This window comes from Dasypus novemcinctus, chromosome 8 (assembly GCF_030445035.2).
Source record: "Dasypus novemcinctus isolate mDasNov1 chromosome 8, mDasNov1.1.hap2, whole genome shotgun sequence".
Taxonomy (NCBI): Eukaryota; Metazoa; Chordata; class Mammalia; order Cingulata; family Dasypodidae; genus Dasypus; species Dasypus novemcinctus.
In genome coordinates this window covers 3395360-3418032 of record NC_080680.1, presented here as the reverse complement: position 1 = coordinate 3418032, position 22673 = coordinate 3395360, and positions in this window count along the sequence as shown.

Below are 22673 nucleotides of genomic sequence, written 5' to 3'. Positions count from 1 at the left end.
CCTTGTTACTCAAATGTGGTCTCTTTTGAGTCAAACCCAGCAGACAAACCCCTATTTTCCCTCTGTCCTGAGCCATGACTCCCCAGGATGAGACTCCCTGGCACTGAGGAATTATCACCAAGCACCAACTATCAATGCATTTGGAAAAAGACCTTAGTCAAACGGGAATCATGAAATTAAAAATAGTTTTTGTGACTAAGAGATTTCAAAGTGAGTCAGAGGTCATTTCAGAGGTTACGCTTATGCTAGACTCAGGCTTATTTTACTAACTGCTACAGTAAACAAATCCTCAAACAAGAGTGTTCCCAAGCTCTAGGGACACACAGACACCAGAGGAAAGACACACGGACTCATGAAATCAACATCCTGTGGCAGACCCTTTTTTGGAAAGTATGAGAAACTATTTCTCCAATATCATCTAGTTATACTTATTTGCAATTCCCCTATTCATGACTTTTCCACTCCTTCTACTTGAACCTATAATTTCCACTGTACCTGATAAGTACATTTCTCATAGACCTAAATATGAATCCCAGTAGGGTAGCGGCCAACAGCTACTCTCCAGTTCTTCAGGTGTCCCTAGACAACCAACAGAATGATGATCATGGATAAGTCCCATCCCAAAAAACAAGGATCATCTACAACTGCAAGCAGAATAACTCCTTCCATATGCCTCATAATAGCGAAGTCCTCTCTTTGCCTGAGCTAGTCAGAGTGGACATCATCCCGAATCCCTCAAGACTGAAGAAGGAATGATCATCAGGGGAAGTGTAAACGTGGACCAAAGTAAAGTTATTGTCATTACAGATGTTATCCAGTGTTAAATGAACTGCTTCTACCACTGATACAAAGATAGTGGTTTCCAGGGGTTGGAAAGGACTGGGGGAAATGAATCAATGGAACAGGGCATTTTTGGGGTAGTGAGATTCTTCTTATGATACTGCAATTATGGACACATGACTATGCATTTGTCAAGACCTACGGAACTGCAGAGTACAAAGTGTAAACCATAATGTAAATTATAGACTTTGGTTAGTACCAATGCTTTAATATTGGTTCATCAACTATAACAAATGTAACAACCTAATCTAAGATGTCAATAATAAGGGAAATTATATGTAAGGGTTTGGGGGGGTTATATGGGAATTCCCTATATTTTTGGCATGATGTATTTTGTAAATGTAGATCTAAAACTTCTCCAAAAATAAAGGTTAATATTACAAAGAAAGCCATGTGTCACACAGAATAAGCATAACCACATGCCATGTTAAGAATATGCCGTACTTTGACATTTTTCATGTATGCTTTTTTATATAAAATTATATTGCATATATAAATATGTATTACTCATTTTCAGTTAACATTATAGCTAAAGCACTTTTTAAAGAAAATCTTATTTTAAACATAATTTCAATACTTAAAAATATTTGCAGCATTTATAATAGTATTTCCTTTTCTTGAAGTTACTTCCTAATTTCCCTTACAAAAAATGCTGCTCTGATTGGTTTATATAAAGCTTTGTCATCCATTCCTAATTGCCATATTTTCCTAAAGAGTTTACACCAGAACAAGTCCAATGTATCAAAAATTTAAGAGCCCCTAGTGCCTTGAATGTTACCAGACTTGAATATAATCAGTGCTTAAACTTTTGGAAATATAGCAGTGATATAGCCTTGTTGTTGTGACTAGCATGCATGTAAACCTGAATTACATAGAACTTTAAACTCTTTTCGTGCCATGCTTTTTTCTCTATTATTAACTATCCATGCAATGCAAAAAAAAAAAAAAAAAAAAACAGAAACTTGAACTAACAATTAACATACAGAGAAATATAACAAGTAGTTATTGGGTTTTATCAGGTGATTATAAAATTGTACTTATTATTTTTCTACTATATATTTTTTTCATTTTTGGCAACTTTTTTTCAGGATAATAGATGTTTCTTTTATGAAATATGTATACAAACAGAAATATTTTCAAATTTTTAAAAATTTGATTTGATGTAATGCATACTACTTACTTTGTCATTTCACTTTTCCTACATTTTGGCTAAGAAAAATGGTTCTGCACAATAAAGAAAACTGTGAAATAGACACTAGCATGGTTATTTACTTACATTTAACCCAGACAATTTGGAATTTGTTTGGTATGCTGCATGTAGTGAATTGTCGCCTATATTATACTCTTACTCCCAATATTATTCAGTGACAGGAAGACAGGTATAGCTAGGCATATGACTGGCTGTAAACATTCACAAAGCTTGAAGATATATTGAAAATCCCCCTAATATTTGACAATGAAACAGAACAGTACTAAATAAAACTCATGGATCAGAGAGGAATTTTAAATGGAAATATAAAATTTGTTGAACTAAATGAAAATATAATGTTTTAAAATTTTAGATTCTGTTGACTTGGTCTTTAGGGGTGACTTTATTGCATGACATGCATATGTTATAATATAATACATCTGCATAGTTGCTGGGTTTCAATCATGCCCACCACAAAAATCATGTTTTGGTCCCAAACCCTGGTTCTAGGGGTGTGAACCCATTTGTAAATAAGATGTTTTGAAACTTTTATTCATTAACATGTTTCAAAAACTGATTAAGAATGTGCATTAATCCAAGGTGGTGGAAAGTCTCATAGGCAATGGGAATGGAAATGAGAGAAAGACACAGAGAAAATCAATGACTAACTGGACCCAGAGGAGAAAGGAGAAGGCATCTCCAATACATTGACATGTCACAGGAAAGCGAAGGATCAGTGATTGCTGGCATGCTTCCCCAGAACACTGATCTTCAGGTACAAAGCCTAACCAAAATTGGATTACATCTCAGTTTTGGACTTTTTGTATTCTCAAAACCAAAAACCAATAAATTTCCATTGTTCAAGACAGCCCCTTTAATCACATCTTTTTAATCAGTGGAGAAATTAATATAAAAGTCAATTACCTAAGTTTTCCCCTGAAAACTATAGAGATAGGAGTAAGTTTAGTATACAAAGAGGAAAAAAGAAGAAAAAATAGATTAGAACATGCATTATGACACTGAGAAAGTAGGAAATTAGAGAAATTTGACGAATCCAAAAGCTCTTTCTTGAAGATGATACAACAAACTAAAAATATTCTAGTCAAGCAAATGAAGAAAAAAGAAGGAATACACAAATTACTAATTAAAGAAATAGAGAAAAACAATTAAATGAGAACTGGATGTTTGAAAGGATTAATAAATGTAGAAACCTCTAGCCAAGCTAATCAAGAGAGGAAGAGAGAAAAGGCAAATCATTATTATCAGTAGTAACTGTAGGGCATCACTCCTGGTCCCATAGACATTTAAAGAATAATAATGCAATGTGACAAATAACTCTATTTCCATATTTTAGTTAACTTAGATGAAATAGACACATTTCTTGAGAAACAAAAACTGTCAATACTCTGAAAAAATAGAAAACCTGAATACTTCCAAACCTATAAAAGGAATTTAACTTGTAGTTTAAAACCTTTCAAGGAAGAAAACTTGAGACCCATATAATTTCACAAGCTTCCCAGGAGCATAGTACCGACATTTAAGGAAGAAATAATATGTTGTCTACATGGTGATATCCAGATAGAAGTGTAACAAACAATTTTGAACTCACTTTATGATGCCATCATAATCTAATCAGCATGCAGAAGGCCATTATTTTTAAAATGAAAATTATACTAACATCTTTCATATACATACACAAAAAATTCCTTAACAAAACAATCAGGATCCAGCAAAATACAAAATGGATAATACATATCAAATGTGATTCATTCTAAGAAGCAAGTGTATTTAAAAATGTGAATATGAAAAAGTTGGAAGAAAGTGAAGAGATGCTGAAGAACTTTTGGGACACCATCATGTATACACATATAAAGGGCAGAGAGATTACTCAAACAAAATGTGGCTGCAAACTTCACGTAGTAATGAACTATATGAATATACACATCCAAGATGCTCAAGGAACTCAAATAGGATAAAGCTAAATAGATCTGTACTATAACAAACTATACCAACTCTCAAATGTGAAATACAAGAAGAATATCAGGACAGCCACAAGAGGAAAGGAATATATCAAGTACAAGTGACCCTCCATAAGATTAAATGCTGATTTCTTATCAGAAATATTGATGGCAGGAAGGGAACAGGATGACATATTTAAAGGCTGAAAGCAAAAAAATCCAAGCAATAATTCCTTATCTGGCCAACTGACTTCTAAAAGTGAGAGAGAGATTAAGACATCTGCAGATAAGGAAAAGGTGAGGGAGTTCGTCTGCACTAGACTGGCCCTGGAAGTGGTGCTCACCTCATGGAAGTGCATGGGGGAGGCGGATGTGCTAAGTAATTTTATTGAACTGTGGTTTTACTATAAATGTAGGGCTAAAGATAAAAAGCACAGTATATAAACATTTAACTCTAATTGTTAACTTCAGGTAGTTGGAGCTAGTTTTCTTACTGTTAGAGAAAGAAGTAACAAATAAGCAAAAAGGGAAGACTAGATGAATCCTGATTTTTGGATTAGAGGCAGAGACTTTAGAATGAACTTAAGTATGTGTGTGTGTATACACACATATGCAAATAAATATATGTTTAAATAATATATGAAAATAATACATGCATGTATAATATATATCTACAGATATATTATAAACATGTAAACAGCAATATATGAAAATAATGTATTAATATAAAAACATGTGGGTTATTAAACACTCATATATTCCCTACCTCTGTGAGGGGAATGACCTAGAAACAGTGACACCTCAGCAGCAACAAGCAAACCGAATTCCCAGATGATAGTTTCCAAATAATTTGAGTTAAAGTAACCAGGATTTCTTGGAATAATCACCATATCTAGCACTGGATCAGGGAAAATACCAGATGAGCATGGAACACCTTTTAGTAACACTAAGAAAAGAAGAGCTCAAAAACAAGAGGATAAGCTATTTCAAAATGTCACAGGACCTACACCCCTATCATATCCTTTCACTGCACAACTGCTCACTTCCACCTTACTATACATTTTGCCAATGTGGGGGTTGGTTCACGATGTTCTTCTCTGTTTCTACTTCTTGTAAACCTATCTTCTGATTCTAGCTCTGTGAGTCGGCTTGATTTTCTTAATTCATATCGGAGAGATCACGTATTATTTATCCTTCCATGCCTGGCTTGCTTCACTCAACATATATAATGAACAGGAAGGTTTTGTACTCCCATCTTGGGGAGGCCCAGTATGCTCTCAAACAAAGGGAGGATATCTCTCAAGAGCATGGGCAGTTCCTAATAGGTGAGGAAAGACTAGTGTGTCAAGACCTCAGCATAGTTGCAAGTATCTTCGAATCTTGTCTTTCAAGCTTTGAAGCCTATTGGTCACTGTGGGCCCCAAGGAGGAATATAATAGATGAAAGAGGTGGAAGTTAGGGTATAATGGAAGTGTTCTGCATGAACTTGCAATGATTAATACAGGTCATGTTAAATTTCACCAAAAATTTATAAATGTGTAAGTCCTGCCATAACCCACTGAAAAGACAGGGGGAGAGTGTAAATCCATGTGGTGTAGCAGAGCTCCAAAATATATTCATCAAATATGGTGAATGTGCCACCCTGATGAAAGAGTTTGTTGATATGGGAGGAGTGGAGTGGAGTGGGGAGTGGGGTGTAAGGGAACCTCTTATATTTTTTAATGTAACATTTTGTGTGATCTCTATGTCTTTTTAAAAAAAGACAAAATATTTCATTAAAAAAAAAGTGTATGGTCTAAAATGTAAACCACAATGTAAATTAATGACCATGGTTAGTAGCTATGTTTCAATATATGAATATCAGTTGTAACAAATGTACCATCCACATGAAAAAGATCTTTAATAGGGAAGGGGGAAGTGCTGCAGGATGTTGGGTATATGGGGGTCCCCTATATTCTATCTGTAAGTGAATTTAGTGCAATCTAAAATTTCTGAGAAGACATAATAAAAAAAGAAAAGTAAAACAGTGAGGAAGAAATGGAATAAATTATCACTGAACAGGCAGGACAAGAGTTATTACAGTGATGAAAGGCAAAACATCAAAAAAATTAATATTTTTCATTTTTTAATCCCTAATATTTTGCACTTTATTTTGCTATAGTTTTTCTAACTTATTATATATTTTATTTCTTATGTTTAAATCTCTCATTACCAACTCCTTTTCCCATTGATTGAATTTGGCAATATATTTGACTTCATTTTTGTAGAATTTTTGAGTCACAGATGGGTTCAACTATGGCAATGGAGAAGCACTGGTGTTGGGTGTCAGTGATGGGAGATACATGAGAGGAAGTTCATCTGGACATACATATAAAGTATATAAATACATTCAAATGTTGATGGGCCATTGCTAAAGTGGGTAGAGATTCACACAACAACTGAAAAAATACTGAGTACCCAACCTGGGGAGTTCTGCCACATTCTATAATGGAACAACAACAATTCAACAAGTACAGGGTTAATGACCAATGAAGAAGGATTGTCATTTGAAGGGCCCTTGATATCAATGACTATGTTTATGAACTTATTGCTCTTGAAATTTCAATTAGCCTAGTGTTGTAGGATGCCTAAGATTTACCTCCTGAGAGCCTCCATGTTGCTCAAATGTGGCCACACTGTAAGCCAAACTCAGCATATAATACATTACCTTCTCCCCAGAGCAGGACATGACTCCCAGGGATAAGCTTCCCTGGCACTTTGGAGTTCCTGCCAAGCACTGGTGGTGATGCACCTGGTAAAAGACCTTGAATAAAAGGGGAAAATGGTAAAGAAAAATGAGTTTATATGGCATAGAGACTTCAAAATGAGTTGGGAGGTCATCAGAGATGTAACGCTTAAGCACGTCTCAGCAAGATCTCATAGACAGCCAAAGTAGATATTACCCCAAATAGTGGGGCTCTTGAGGACTCTGGAGACACCCAGGTGACTACAGTCATGGTGGATAGCTCCAGAGTTTGGTGCCTTGCCAGTGGGCCCTTCTTTGGAGTTTGTGCTCCTGAATGTGACAGAGTTGGTCTCAGATGTGACTTCTCTACACATGCATCTTCTATCCCTTTTATTGAACCTATAAATAACATTGGAATTGGTTGGTATATGTCCAAGAACCTGAATCTCTTGTCTGTCTATGTTTCAGCTGGGGGCTGAGCCTCAGTGGAGTTGCAACAACTACTCTTGAGTTCATTGGACTCACCCATGAAAACTATAAGGAGGCTTGGATGGACAACCACCACAGAAAAAAATTATGAGAGTCTACAACTGCAGGCAAGAGAGTCCATCCATCTGTCATATGGGATTGAAATCCCCTCTCAATTAGAGGTGGCATGGGCATTACCCTCCCAGAATCCTCAGGAATCAGGAATAAATTGTGGACTAGAGTGGACTTACTGGTATTCTACTATAGGCTTATTGTGATCCTAGGAATTGAAGAAATTGTATCATTGATGTGGAAACAGTGGTCACTGGAGTTGCTGAAAGCAGGGAAAGGGAAAAACAAGTGAAATATGGGGGCACTTTCAGGATTTGGAATTGTCTTGAATGACACTGAAAAGACAGATACAGGACGTTATACATCGTGCAATAACCTACAGAATGAAGTGAGAGAGAGTGTAAACTATAATCCATGCTATATGGCAATGCTCCAAAATGTTTTCATCAGTTGCAATGAATGTACCACACTAATGAAAGAAGTTGTTACTGTGGGAAAAGTGGGAGTTGTGGGCAGTCGGGCATATGGGATCCTCTTAATATTTTTATGTAACATTTATTAATCTATGTATCTCTTAAAAATAAAGAAAAAATATATTTTAAAAAATGCCTCAGGAGCCAAACTGCGAAAACCCCCCAAGGCCAAATTTAGTACAAATTAGCAACAAAACAAAATTGTTGTATTTGATTGTAATGAAAGAACAAAATAAATATCCCTGAGTCTATCTTGTACAAACTAATGATTGCTAAGCAAATGAGGGAGTAAAGACATCTATACCTTTCTGACAAATTTCAAGTAATTTTCATTTAACCTTGATTTCTTTCCCCTTGAGCGTGGGCTGAAATTAATGACTCATTGCCAATTAAAAGAAGTAAAATACCAATATTGTGGAGAAATTGGCAAACACAACTTTAGCCAAGTGATTAAACTTCCTGTTAGCACTAATAGGTCATGTTGATATCATATAGTCCCTTGATAGGATGCAATGAAAACATTTCACCTCTCCACACAAACCTATAACCCAGTCTAACCAAGAGAAAACACTAGACAAATGGAAAATAAGGGACATTCTAAGCAATACTTGACCAGGACCTAAAATTGTGAAGGTCAGAAAAAATAGGAGAAGTTGGGAAACTCTTTCACAGTCAGGAAAAGACTAAAATACAGGATGACAAAAGGTAGTGTGGTGTCCTGAATGGATCCTGGAAAAGACAAAGGACATTAGTGGAACACCTGGGAAACCTGAGTAAATTATGAAGCTAAGTTACTAGAAATAGCTAATGTTAGCTTCTTAGTGTAGATAAATGGTAATGTATGATGTATGATGCATAATGTATGATGATAACATTAAAGAAAAATAAATAGAGGGTAAATAGGAACATCTGTAATGTCTTTGCAAATTTATCATGAATCTAAAATTAGTACAAATTAAATATAAACTAATAATATGAAATAGTATAGCAACATGAGGCTGTTGCATAAAAATTCATACACACGCAACAAATGTTTGTGAGTGCCTGTGGAAAAGTAAAAGAGGATTGGGGAATGAAAATGACAGGATAATTTAAGCATAAATAAAAACTTATTTTATATTTATTGAGGATGAGCTAAAAAATTAGAGAAAAAATCAGACAAGAAAATCTAAATATAATTTTTTTACCTACATTGTAAATATTTGTTAATGCTAAATTAATTATGGGATTATTATTTCAACCATATTTTTCTCGGGCTATTAGGAGGCACTGATTCTTTTCTATTAAATAATGGATTTCTATTTGAGTTAAATAAATGTTAAAGTATCTGACAAGAAAATATCTGTAATTTTTATTTCTTTTAAGATTTTTAGCAAATATTCTTACACAATTATACTTTCAGCTGAATGTCAGAAAAGTATATTATATAATTAGTATGTTGGTAAAGCTTCTGTAATATATTAAAGCTACTAATTTTTAGGGACAAATAATTTACAAAAAACTATGGACAGGACATTTTAAAGTGAAAATAACAACATTAAAATTTTCTCCTTATTGGTTTGAACACATTCTGTAAAGATGAAGACAAATAGCAAGAAAGAAGTTTAAAAAATGAGAAGCTTTATACAGTATAAAGGATCAATGATAAAATAATATGAACAGAAAAACGATATTAAAATGAATCCAATATTCTGCTAGTACCTTTTCTAGTCTCTTGAAAACATCATGTCTGACTCTAAAACACATTAACACCAAGATTTGACATCACGATTTTATAAGACATGCAAAAAAAGTGCCTTAGATTAATGAATAAAATGATAGAATAAATGGAAATATGGTTAAAGAGCAGTAATGAGAGAACTAAAAAGCAAATTGGAGTGGAGAGTAAACAAGTGTGAAAGTGAAGGGCAGGAAGCAGCTAGAGGAGAAAGGCAGGTCAAGACTTATAAGGTATGTTAACAGAGGGGAAAAGAAAAATGCAGGAAGAACAGATATGAGTCCACTTGAAAAGAAATGGATAAAGGGACAAAGACTTAGGAAGACAGAACATTATTAGGAAGTAGGTAATACTAAATTATAAATTAGTAAGTGTTCATTCAAATAAATAGAGGGTAGGAACACAAATTTAAAGTAGGACAAGAACAGGTATGAAGAAAACATGTAAATAAAGAGAACTAAGAAAAAGTACTAAAATACATCATGAAATGAAAATTGTCATAGAAGGATTACTAAAGAAAATGTGAGGAGAGAAAAACAGATGTAAGGATGAAATTCACAGCACAAAACTGAGCAGAGGAGAAAGAGGCATTGCAAGAAAAATTAAACAACAAATCAGTGAATGAAAATGAGGGAGGAAACGGAGTATCTGGAATAAAAGGAAGCAGTACATGGTGGCATTTGTGTGCATGTGTTGACAGGATGGGGACAAGAAGAGAGAAAGACATAAGGTCAAGAAAAGCTGGATGGCAAGTATACAAAAAATATGGATCTGAATAACACGAAAATGAAGATGTAAAAAGTTGTGAAAACAAATATTAATAACTCCACAATGTTCTAACCATCAGAAAGTATGCAAATGACAGAAAAGCAGAAGAATCTAGAATCTGGCTCTGAGATTAAAAGAAAAGAGCTCACTGAGGAGGTAGGGCTGACTGAGGGCAGTGGCTGGAACAGAATGAGAGCAGCAAGTAAAGATGAAGACATAAGAAGAATGATTGCCAACACCTTCATGGACCAGCTGAGCCAAGGACATCAGCTTGAGCAACTGAGCATGTGTGAGTTTATTCAATCCTCATAACAAGAGTGTGGTTAGTACGATGTTCATGCTCTGCAGAAGGTAAGCTGCTCTATTACTACTGAGAGGAGGTGGCTGAGCAGGGTTAACCCCAGCTTTCTAGCTCCAGAGAGCTCACAGCTACTACGCTCATGACTAGAGAGAAGGCTGCACTGAGGAGCTTAGACCAATTAAAGGAAGGAGAAAGAAAGGGGGAGCATCCTTAGATGCTTGAGTCAAGATGCCTGCAGTACAGAAGAGTAATTAAGTAGACCACAAATAGAATTGTGAGGAAAGGGAGTATGAAGGAGACTAAGGAAAAGGATGAAACGTACCAAGGATGGAGGGAAAACATGAAGGAGAATGATGAGAAACACAAAGAGGGCTGAGCATAAGCAAAATGGGTCAACGGAGAGAAACATTTCCCAAGGAAGCATGTGGAAAAGAGGTTCCTAAGAGAAGTAAGAGAAGGAATTTAGTTCTCTGGAAGGGTCTGTTCCATCGCTCCCTGTGACCAGGGGTGAGGCTGAGCAGGCTTACCTGAGCTGGTGCCACCCATTATGTGTGAGTGGGAAGGACTGAAGTCTGTGTTCTGCGAAAGCTTCTCATTCACAGTTATAAAAGCCAGTGTGCTGAGCTCATCTCACACTGGGATGTGGTTATCGTGTCACCTGCGCTGGCCCTGACACACGGAGAGGTGGGAGTCTCTGAAGAGACTGTCACAAACAGGGACAAATTATGTTTCCAGTGTGAATTATCAACATTGTGTATGGGAGTCAAAGAACTTTCTTGGAACACCGACTTTTCTAGATGAGAACTTTTTGTTCATGGAAACCCCAGGGATATAAAATAGAAATGGGTGTCAAGTAGCAAAAACTTCTATGCTTCTCATGGGAAGCAAAAAGTTAATTGGAAATTTATGGCTCATCAACATGTTGGAATAAAGAACAATTTTTTACATTGCAATTAACAGAAGCCAGTGAGAAATTTAAAATGTAACATTAAGTAAAATGATATAAAGTATATTTTAAAATGTATTTAAACTCTCATTACAATTACTTAAGTGACTACTCATGCAGGTGAATGATTGAAGACATTATATAAAACTGAATACATTCATGTCATCATGGGTCCTTGATTCGTTTATCTAAAACTTACCATTATTTGTATTTTCATTTTCAATTGAACATAGCAATAGAAAGTCTGAAATGGTAGAAATGAGTAAACATATACAATGTTCTTTCTAGAACTCTGTTTTCCAGAAAACATTCTTTCCTTTGTTGCCAGACACCTCTAATATGTGAATTAGAGGTTCCTTAGATTGTGGTTCATGCAAGACAAAATAGAAATAAAACATCATTTTGAAGAATGGTGAAACTATGTTCATATGGTGACTGGTCACTTATAGGCTTCAACCCAAAAATGAAACATGGTAAAAATTTCCCAACTCTCAGAGAAAGTAGCAAGCCAGCATTTTTCTGGTATCTCAATTTTAAAGGGAAACTTTCACGGAGAATTAGCACAAAGAATATTGACAGTCATTCCCACAGTCACCACCGCTGTAGTCATACTATGCTCTGAACACCCCTGACTGCCTGGTATCTTAGCCTCATTTCCTCCTGGGGACAGCGGGCATCCATTGAAATGCAGTCGTTTGTACTAAGGGTATAAGGTTTAGTTGTGAGTGTTTTGTGTGTGTTTGGTAAAGTATTTGCTTCTTTTGAATTCCTGAAGCCAGCAGATATGGGACAAGGGGCAGTTATGTTCCTGGCTAACACTGCAGAGGGAAATTTCCAGGAGAGTGGAAGCACAGGAATGTGAGTTCAAAGCCAGCTGTGATACTTTTTCGCTGTTAGACCCTGAGAAGGTCCTATCAGCTTGGAGCCTCACCTCTCATCTGTAAAGTGGAAACAAAGTGGGTGTGTTGGGAAGAAGAACTGGAAAGAAAAATGGCTACTTTGAGTTGGACACATGGTTCATTACTCTTTCTGGTGGAATTAAATTCCTATTAGAGTGGGCAAAGGGCAAGCTGGGACAGTTTAGGGAGGACGTCCACTTCAGAGATCCCGACGTTCATGCTCCCTGGCACTGGAGCAGCTCCTGGAGACTCAGAAACTGTACCCTCTCTGTTTCTGTTTCATCCTCATTGTCCTTCTAAGGAGCAGATGAAAGGGAGGAAGGTGGACATTTTCTTAGAATCACGCCTGTCATTTTGCTAGGCTGATGGTCTTTAAAGTGGAAAAGTTAAAATTATAACAAAATTTAATCTTAAGAAATTGAATGTAGTCATGTAAATTTGAATAAACTTGTTTATATTACATTATATTTGAGTTTCAGTATTATGTATCATAGATGACTATTTTTAATCAAGATACACAGTATTTCCATCACCCCAAAATTTTCCTCCATTTTACTCTATTAATAATCTTATTTTATTTTATCTGATAACTCTGATATCTAGACATTTTGGTAGTTTGTTTTTATTGCCAGGAACTTTATTTTCCCATTTATCATGCCTCTTTGTATGCCTATTTTTGTTTGCTTGTTTGTTTATGCTAACCATGTATAACTTTTGATGAGGCTCTAGGTAATGCCATGTTCTTAGAGCAGAGATATACTTTAGCTTTTGGTATGTAGTTAGAATGAGGACAGATTTCCCAAATTCCATTAAGGAAGGCCAGGTGGTCAACTTGTTGCCCTGAGAGGGTTGAGCCTGTATGCCAAATGTTAGTTAGGGAAGGCCAGTGGTTGACTCATTGTTCTGAGAGGGTTGAGCCTGTATGCCAAAGGTTAGGGGAGATTTTTTCTTCATGTCACTGTACTAGGGGGTTTAAGACTAACTCAGAATTGGGTAAGGTGTGGCAATCAACCCAACACACTTGGAGGGTGAGGTCTTGAGCTTGGTTGACACCCAGATCCTTGATGAGGGTGGAACCAAGAAAATGGTCATTGGGCATGCATGTGGAAAGGGTGGGTTCCCATAAGGCACCAAGGAGAAGAAACCATCGTCCTAAAAATGACTCTTAGACTGAAATCAGTGGAGGATGCCCTGCAGGTTTATTCAACTGTAGAGGACTTGTGTCTCATGTTTCCCTCCCAATTTCTCCTTATTGTAATGAAAATGTTTATCCTTTGTTCATTTGTGTTTTGGAAACCGATAAATTGTTTTGTAAGTTTCAGAGGTCTATAGCAGATTTGACTTTGCCCCAAGACAAACATATTTATTTAAATTGATTATGATATGATTTAGTACTTACATTGTTACTGATTTAAGGTTTTTTGAATGTTGTAATGTCTTTTTGGAATTCAGAGAGGGTGGAGTGTAGCAGTGTGACGTGGTTATAAATTCAAAAAATAGATTTTGGATTATGTTTGTAATCTGGTCTATACCTGGGCATGATTAAGTTATGATTACGGCTTTGATTAGGCCACATCATTAGGGCATTGAATCCCTGCCCCATGTGGGGTGGGGACTCACAGATAAAAGGCATGGTAAAGGACAGAGTTGAGGGTTTTTGATGCTGAAGTTTTGATGTTGGAGTTTGATGCTGAAAGCCTTAAGCTGGAGCCCCAAGAAGAGAGGAACCCTAAGCCTGGAAAGAAGCAAGCCCTAGGAAGAGAGGAGCCCTAAACCCAGAGAGAAGCAAGACCTTGGAAGGGAGGAACCCAGGAAGCCTGAACCCTTGCAGATGTTGGCAGCCATCTTGCTCCAACACATGAAAATGGAATTTGGTGAGGGAAGTAACTTATGCTTCATGGCCTGTTATCTGTAAGCTCCTACCCCCAAAAAATGCCCTTTGTAAAAACCAACCAATTTCTGGTATTCTTCATCAGGACCCCTTTGGCTGACTAATACAGATACATATTACATAAAGTATAACAAAAATTTATATAGGAGATTCCCATATGCCCCACTCCCCACAGTTACCACTTTTGCCTCATTAACAATTTCTTTCATTAATGTGATACATCAATTGCAATTGATGAAGACATTTTTGAGCATTGCCACAAAGCATAGACTACAGTTTACGTGAAGTTAACACTCTCTCCCACTCCATTTTGTAGGTTATGGCATGATGTATAATGTCCTATATCTGTTTTTGTAATGTCATTCAGGAGATTTCCAATTCCTGAAAATGCCCTCACATTACCCCTCTTTTTCCATCTCCCTGCCTTCAGCAATTCCAGTGGCCACTGGAATTCATATTAATGATATAATTTCTTCTGTTGCTAGAATCACAGTAAGTCTATAGTAGAATACCAGTAAGTCCACTGTAGTCCATAATTTATTCCCCAATCCTGGGATTTCTGGGATGGTGATGTCCACTCCACCTCTAATTAAGAGGGGACTTTGATCCTATAAGATTGATGGATGGTACTCTCTTCCTTGCAGTTGTAGTCCCTTTTGGTTCCTTGGTGAGGTGGTTGTCCATCTTCACCTCCATATTAGCTGTCCTGGGTGAGTCCAATGAACTGGAGAGTAGGTATTGCAACTCTGCTGAGGCTCAGGACCCAGCTGGCACACAGACAGACCAGAGATTGATCTCTTGGACATAAACCTACCAACTCCAGTGCCAATTACAAGTTCAGTAAAAGGGACAGAAGACACATGTGTAGAGAATTTACATCTGACTCATTTTGAAGTCTCTTAGCCATAAAATCATTTGTCTTTACCATTTTCCCCTTTTATTCAAGGTCTTTTTCCCCTTGTGTCACCAGCTTTGCTTGTTATTAATTCCTCAGTGCTAGGAAGGATCATCCCGGGAGTCATGCCCCACGCTAGGGGGAAGGTAATGCATTTATATGCTGAGGTCGGCTTGGAGAGTCGTCACATTTAAGCTGCATGGAGGTAATTCTTAGGCCTCCTAAACACTAGGTTAAGTTGTAATTTCAAAAGCAAAAGGCTCATAAACATAGTCATCAATATAAAAGTCTCATCAAAAGACCATAGTTTTTCACTGGCCATTGACTTGTACTTGGGGGATTGTTGCTGTTCCATTATAGAATGTGGCATAGCATCTCAGGATGAGAATTCAGTATTCTTTTGGTTATTGTATGAAACTCTACCCACCAAGCCAATGCCCATGAACATTTGAACGTATATATATATATATCTTATATGTATGCCCAGGTAAACTTCTTCTCATGGATATCCCATCACTGGCACCCCACACCAATGCTCTTGCCTTGCCATAGTTGTAACCCTTCTGTGATCCAAAATTCTTCAAAAATGAAGCCAAGTGTATTGCCAAATTCATTTAAGAAGAAAATGAGATAGTATTGATAGCTTTAAACATAGGAGACGAAATACATAATAATTTAGAAAAATGAAAACTGAAATAAAGTAAAAATAATGAGGTATTAAAGAAATGAAAAATACTTAAATTCTTTAAAAACAAAGCAAAAACTTAATTTTTTATATTTATTACCTTCTTTCTATAGCAAATTTTCTTTTTTAATTGTCTTTTTAAAAAGATACATAGATCACAAAAAAAGTTACATTAAAAAATATAAAAGACTCTCATATATCCCACCCCCACCCCCACTCCTCCCAAATCAACCTCTTTCCTCATTGTGGCACAATCATTGCATTTGGTAAATACATTTTGGAGCACTGCTACACCACATGGATTATAATTTATGTTGTAGTTTACACTTTCCCCCAGTCCATTTAGTAATGGCAGGATATATAATGTTCTGCATCTGTCCCTGCAATTTCGTTCAGGACAACTCCAATTCCTGAAAATACCTCTACATCCCACCTCTTTTTACTTCTCCTTGTCCTCAGAAACTCCCGTGGCCACTGTCTCCACATCAATGATACAATTTTCCATTGTTAGAGTCACAATAGTTCTATAGTAGAATACCAATAAATCCACTCTAATCCATATTTTATTCCTCCATCCTGTGGACCTTGGTATGGTGATATCTACTCACCTCTAAATTGAGAGGGGGCTTAGATCCCACATGGCTGATGGATGCAATTATCCTACTTGCAGTTCTAGACACTCTTGGTTCCCTGGTGTGGTGGTTGATCATCTTCACCTCCCTATTAGCTTACCTGGGTAAGTCCAATGAAACAGAAAGTAGATGTTGCAACTCTGCTGAGGCTCAAGGCCCAGCTAGCACATGGCCAGTCCAAAGATTGAAGTCTCCTGAGTATACATCAACCCCAGTGCCAAGTGACAGAAGAGGCATGTGTAAAAAGGTCATATCTGAGTCCAACTCCATCACACTCAGGAGCACTAAATCCAAAGTAGGGCCCACTGGCAAGTCACTGAACTCCAGTGCCATCTGCCATGACCATAGATCCTGTGTGTCTCTGTAGTCCACAAGAGCACCTGTACCTGGGGTTGTATCTACTTTGGCTGTCTCTGGGATCCTGTTGAGATGTGCTGTATGATGCCTCTGATGAACTCCCAACCCATTTTGAAGTCTCTTAGCCATATAAACTCATTTGTCTTTACTATTTCCCCCCTTTTATTCAAGGTCTTTTTCTAGTTACATCACCAGCTGGAGATTGGTAGTAATCCCTTGGCACCAGGGAGGCTCATCCCCAGGAGTCCTGTCCCATGCTGGAGGGAAGGTAATGTATATACATGCTGAGTTTGCTTAGAGACTGGTCACATTTGAGCAACACGGAGGCTCTCAGGACATAACTCTTAGGCACCATGCAGCTCTAGGCTTTGTTGAAATTGCAAGCACACAGGCTTATAAACATAGTCATCAGTATCAAGGGCCCAGCATTGGACCATCCTTCTTCTCTGGTCTTTGCCTTTGCACTTGGGAGATTGTTGCTGTTCCATTCTGGGCTGTGGCAGAGTTCCTCAAGCTAGGAACTCAGCACTCCCTCAGTAGTCATGTGTAACTCTACCTACTATGACAATATTCAATGAATATCCATATATTTTTATATACCCTATATACATGCCCTGGAGAACTCCCTCCCAACCATGTGTGCCCCATCAATGACATCCCACACCAGTGCACCTCTCCTGCCATAGTTGAGCCCCTCTGTGATCCAAAACGTCTTTAAAAATGAAGCCTAATATAGTGCCAAATTCAATTAGTGGGAAAATGAAAGAGTAACAATAGTTTTAAAGATTAGAAATAGAAAACATACTAACTTAGAAAAACTAAAATACAGTAAAAAATAAATTGGAGTATTAAAAAATGAAAAATATCATACAACTTTGTTTTTTTGTTTTGTTTTGTTTTGTTTTCCCCCCCTTTTTTAAATTAAAATTATTTATTTATTTTTAAAAATTACATTAAAAAAATATGAGGTCCCAATCAACCCCACCGCCCCCACCCCCCACACCCCCCACAGCAACACTCTCTCCCATCATCGTGACACATCCAATACACCCAGTAAGTACATCTCTGAACATCACTGCACCCCGTAGTCAATGGCCCACATCATAGCCCACACTCTCCCACGTTCCATCCAGTGGACCCTGGGGGGATCTACAATGTCCCGTAATTGTCCATGAAGCACCACCCAGGACAACTCCACGTCCCGAAAACGCCTCCACATCTCATCTCTTCCTCCCATTCCCCAAACCCAGCAGTCACCATGGCTACCCTTCCCACACCCATTCCACATTTTCTCTGTGGACATTGGATTGGTTGTGTCCATTGCACATCTATGTCAAGTGGGGGCTTAGATTCCACATGGATACTGGATGCACTCCTCCTGCTTTCAGTTGTAGACACTCTAGGCTCCATGGTGTGGTGGTTGACCTTCTTCAACTCCATGTTAGCTGAGTGGGGTAAGTCCAATAAATCAAAGTGTAGGAGCTGAAGTCTGTTGAGGCTCTGGGCCTGGGTGTCTTATTATCAGTCCAGAGATTCAAATCCCCTAAATATATCTTAAACCCCAGCACCAACTACAATGCCAATAAAGTAGCATGCAAGTCTTGTGAGAAGAGATCCCCTCTGATTCCAATTCCATCATGCAGAAACACCAGCTCCAAAGAAGGGCCATCTGCCATGGCAGTGAACCCATCTGCCATGACCATAGAACCTGTGGGTCTCTTTATCCCTCAAAAGAACCAATTGCTGGGGTTGTATCTACTTTATCTGTCTCTTAGACTCTGCTCAGTTGTGCATAAGGGCATTCCTTCTGACAACCTCCAGACTCTTTTTTAGAGACTCATAGCCTTATAATCTCATTTCTCCTTTCCATTTCCCCCTTAAATTAGGTCAAACAGCATTTTGAAGTCATGTTATTATATGTAGACAGGGATATTCTGCTGATCCGTATTGAACCTTTAATTCAAGGTCATTTTCTAGTTGCATCTTCAGCTGGTATGTGGTAGTGATCCCTCGGTGCCAGGGAGGCTCATCCCTGGGTGTCATGTCCCACTCTGGGGGGAATGCACTGCATCTACATGCTGAGTTTGGCTGTGAGAGTGGCCACATTTGAGTAACATGAAGGCTGTCAGGAGGAAACTCCCAGGCACAGTGCTACTCTAGGCCTTGTTCTTATTGCAGATGTATAGGCTCAAAAGCATAGCCATTAGTATCAGGAGCCCACTGTTGGGCCCTCCTTCCTTCCTGGTTTTTGCCGTTGCACCTGGGGGACTGCTGCTGCTCCCCCAGGGTCCACGAAAGTGACCCCCTGGCCAGGGGCCCAGTGCCCCCCCAGCTGTTGTTTTTAATTGTTTCCACTATGAGTATATCTAGACATTACTATATACCCTGGGCATATGCCCTGTATAACTCCCTGTCAGCCATATATATCCTGTCAATAACATCCTATATCAGTATTCCTCCGCTGCCATTGTTGAACCACTCTGTGATCCAAAACTTCCTGTAAAGTGAACCCCAACATAATGTCAGCTTCACAAGAGTCTTAGATCACCGTAATTCATATATACAATATACAGTACTTACCCAGATCCACCATAAAACCTTTTCCCTTCCACAGCGATAATCCTTTAGCTTATTCATATTATATTTCCTGAAACTGATGTACAGATTCCGAGACAATAGCTTTCAAACAAGGTGACATCTGTGCTTACTATGTGGTCCATACTTTAGATTGTACAGTTTTCTAAATTTTTTAGTTATCCTATGTTTTGCCTTATGGTTTACATTATTAGTCTGTCATCCCCTATATGTTTTTAGTGTAATATTACATGTTTTATATTCATCCTCGTGTTCTCTCACAGAACTCCTCTCTTGCCCCCATATTTACCTTGGTTCCATCCATTCCACATCCATTTTCCCCTCCACTTTGTTTTTGATGTTTTGCCTTTCATCACTGTAATAGGTGTTGCCCTGTATATACAGTCGCAAGGCAATTGCTTCCATTCCTTCCTCAGTGTCTACATCCTTTTTAAAAAAATTTTTAATTTTGCCTTTAAAAAAGTTTTAGATCACAGTAAAGTCACACATACAGCATAGGGACTCCCATATACCCAATATCAAACCCTTTCCCCCCTTCTCCAGCAATGATCTTTTTACATGTGGATGTCACAATATCTTGGGACAGATATTGACACATAGCTAATATAACCATGGTTCCATTATGGTTTGCATTATGGTTTATGTTTTAGGTTGTACAATTTTCTAAATTTTCAGTTACATTATGGTTTACCTTTTAGACTATATGCTTTTATAAATTTTTGGTGAAATTTAACATGGCCTATATCCATCATTGCATGATCTTGTGGAACAGTTCTATTTCCCCCAGTTACTCCCTCTTCCATCCATTCTACTCCTCTCTCCCCTTCCACTCAGGGTCTATAGTGATAGCCGTCTTCACTGTTTGAAGGCCCAGATTCATTGATACTTGCAACAATGCTGAGGGCTTGACACACTAGTATGTCCACCCCAATTGGGAGCCGCCCATTCTCTTGAGAGACAATCTTTCCTTTCTTCGAGAACATCAAGCCTCCCCAGGATGGTGGTACTATACCTTCCCTCTCATTGTATGGGTCTCCATCCAACGATATAGCACATATGACAAGATAAGCACTCACACACTCCCTAAAAGCATGCCCCAGGTGCACCTTGTGCCAGATGTCCCGCATTAAACATCTTAAACAGGTAACCCTTACTTATTATATTTTTCTAAGGGGTTTTCTCAACATTATAGTTTCAACCATGTACCTGACAATCTACCATGTTCACCTGCTCCCTCAAACCCTCCCCACAAGTCCATGGACCATCTGACCAATCATTCCAACCCTAGTCCCCTTCAAGCCTGCAAAGACCCACCCAATAGTATCCCTATGTTACCATCTTATCCCTTGACTGCACAACTACTTGTGTCCAAATTATCATAGATTTTGGCCATGTAGATATCAGCTCACAATCTTCCTCTCCTCCTCCAATTTCCTATAAGTCTATCATCCAGTCTGTAGCTTCTCTGGGATGGTTTGGCTTAATCCATATCAGAGAAGTCATGTAGCATTTGTCATTCAATGCTTGGCTTGCTTCACTCAACATAAGGTTCTCAAGATTTATCCATGTTTTTCTATGTGTTAGTACTGTATTCCTTCTTACAGCTGAGTAGTATTCTTGTATGTATATACAACATTTTGATTATCCATTCATCTGTTGATGGGCATTTGGGTTGATTCCAAATTTAGCAATAGTGAATAATGTCACTAGAACATTGGTGTGCATACATTAGTTCATGTTCTTGTTTACAATTTTTCTGGGTGTATACCCAGTAGTGCAATTGCTGGGTCATATGGCAAATATGAAGCTAGTTTTTTGAGGAACTACCAAACTGTGCTCCAGAATGGCTGGATCCTTCTGTATTCCCACCAGCAGTGGATGAGGGTTCCCATTTCTTCACATCCTTTCCAAGACTTGTAGTCCTCTGTTTTTTTTTTTAATAGCTGACAGTCTAATGAGTGTAAAATGGTATCACATTGTCGTTTTGATTTGCATTTCTCTAATAGTGATGTTGAGCATCTTTTCACATGCTTTTTAGCCATTTGTATTTCTTCTTTGGAGAAGCATCTGTTCAAATCACATGTCCATTTTTTAAATGGGTTGTTTGTCTTTTTATTTTTGAGATATAGATTCCTTTATATATGCTCATTATATATGCCTATCAGATATATGGTTTCCAAATATTTTCTCCCATTAGGCAGGCTGTCTTTTCACTTTCTTGATAAATTCCTTTGAGGTTCAAAAGTCTTTAATTCTGAGGAAGTCCCATTTATCTGTTTGTTCTTTCGCTGCTCATGCTTTGGGTATGAAGTTAATGAAGCCATTACCTATTACAAGTCCTGTAGATGCTTCCCTACATTGTCTTCCAAGTCATTTATGGTCTTGGCTCTTATATTTAGGTCTTTGATCCATCTTGAGTTGATTTTTCTATAAGGTGTGAGATGGTAATCCTCTTTCAATCTTTTGTGTATGGATATCCAGTTCTCCAAGCACCATTTGTTGAAGAGGCCATTCTCTCCCAGTTGATTGGGTTTGGTGGCCTTGTTGAATATCAGATGACTGTATATGCGAGAATCTATATCAGAACTCTCAATTCAGTTCCATTGGTCAATATGTCTATCCTTGTGACAACACCATGCCATTTTGACCACTGTAGCTTTGTAGTATGTTTTAAAGTCAGGTAGTGTAATTCCTCCAATTTCATTTTTCTTTTTCAATATGTCTTTGGCTATTTGGGGTCTCTTTCCCTTCTAAATAAATTTCATAGTTAGTTTTTCCTGTTCATTAAAAAATGCTGTGTGGAATTTTATTGGGATTGCATTAAATCTGTAGATCAGTTTCAGTAAGATAGACATCTTAATGATATTTAGTCCCTATCCATGAACAGGGAATATTCTTCCATTTATTTAAGTCTTTTTTGATTTCCTTTAACAGTGTTGTGTAGTTTTCTGTGTATAAGTCTTTTACATATTTAGTTAAATTGTTCCTAGGTATTTGATTTTTAATTTGCTATTGTAAATGGTATTTTTTTCTTGATGTACTCCTCAGATTGCTCATTATTGGTGTGTAGAAATGCTAATGATTTTTGCACATTGATCTTATAACCTGAGACTTTACTAACTCATTTATAAGTTCTAGCTTTGTTGTAGATTTCTCATGGCTTTCTATGCATAGGAGCATGTAATCTGTAAATAGCGAAAGTTTGGCTTCTTCCTTTCCAGGTTAGATGCCTTTCATATCTGGTTCTTTCCTCAGTGCTTGA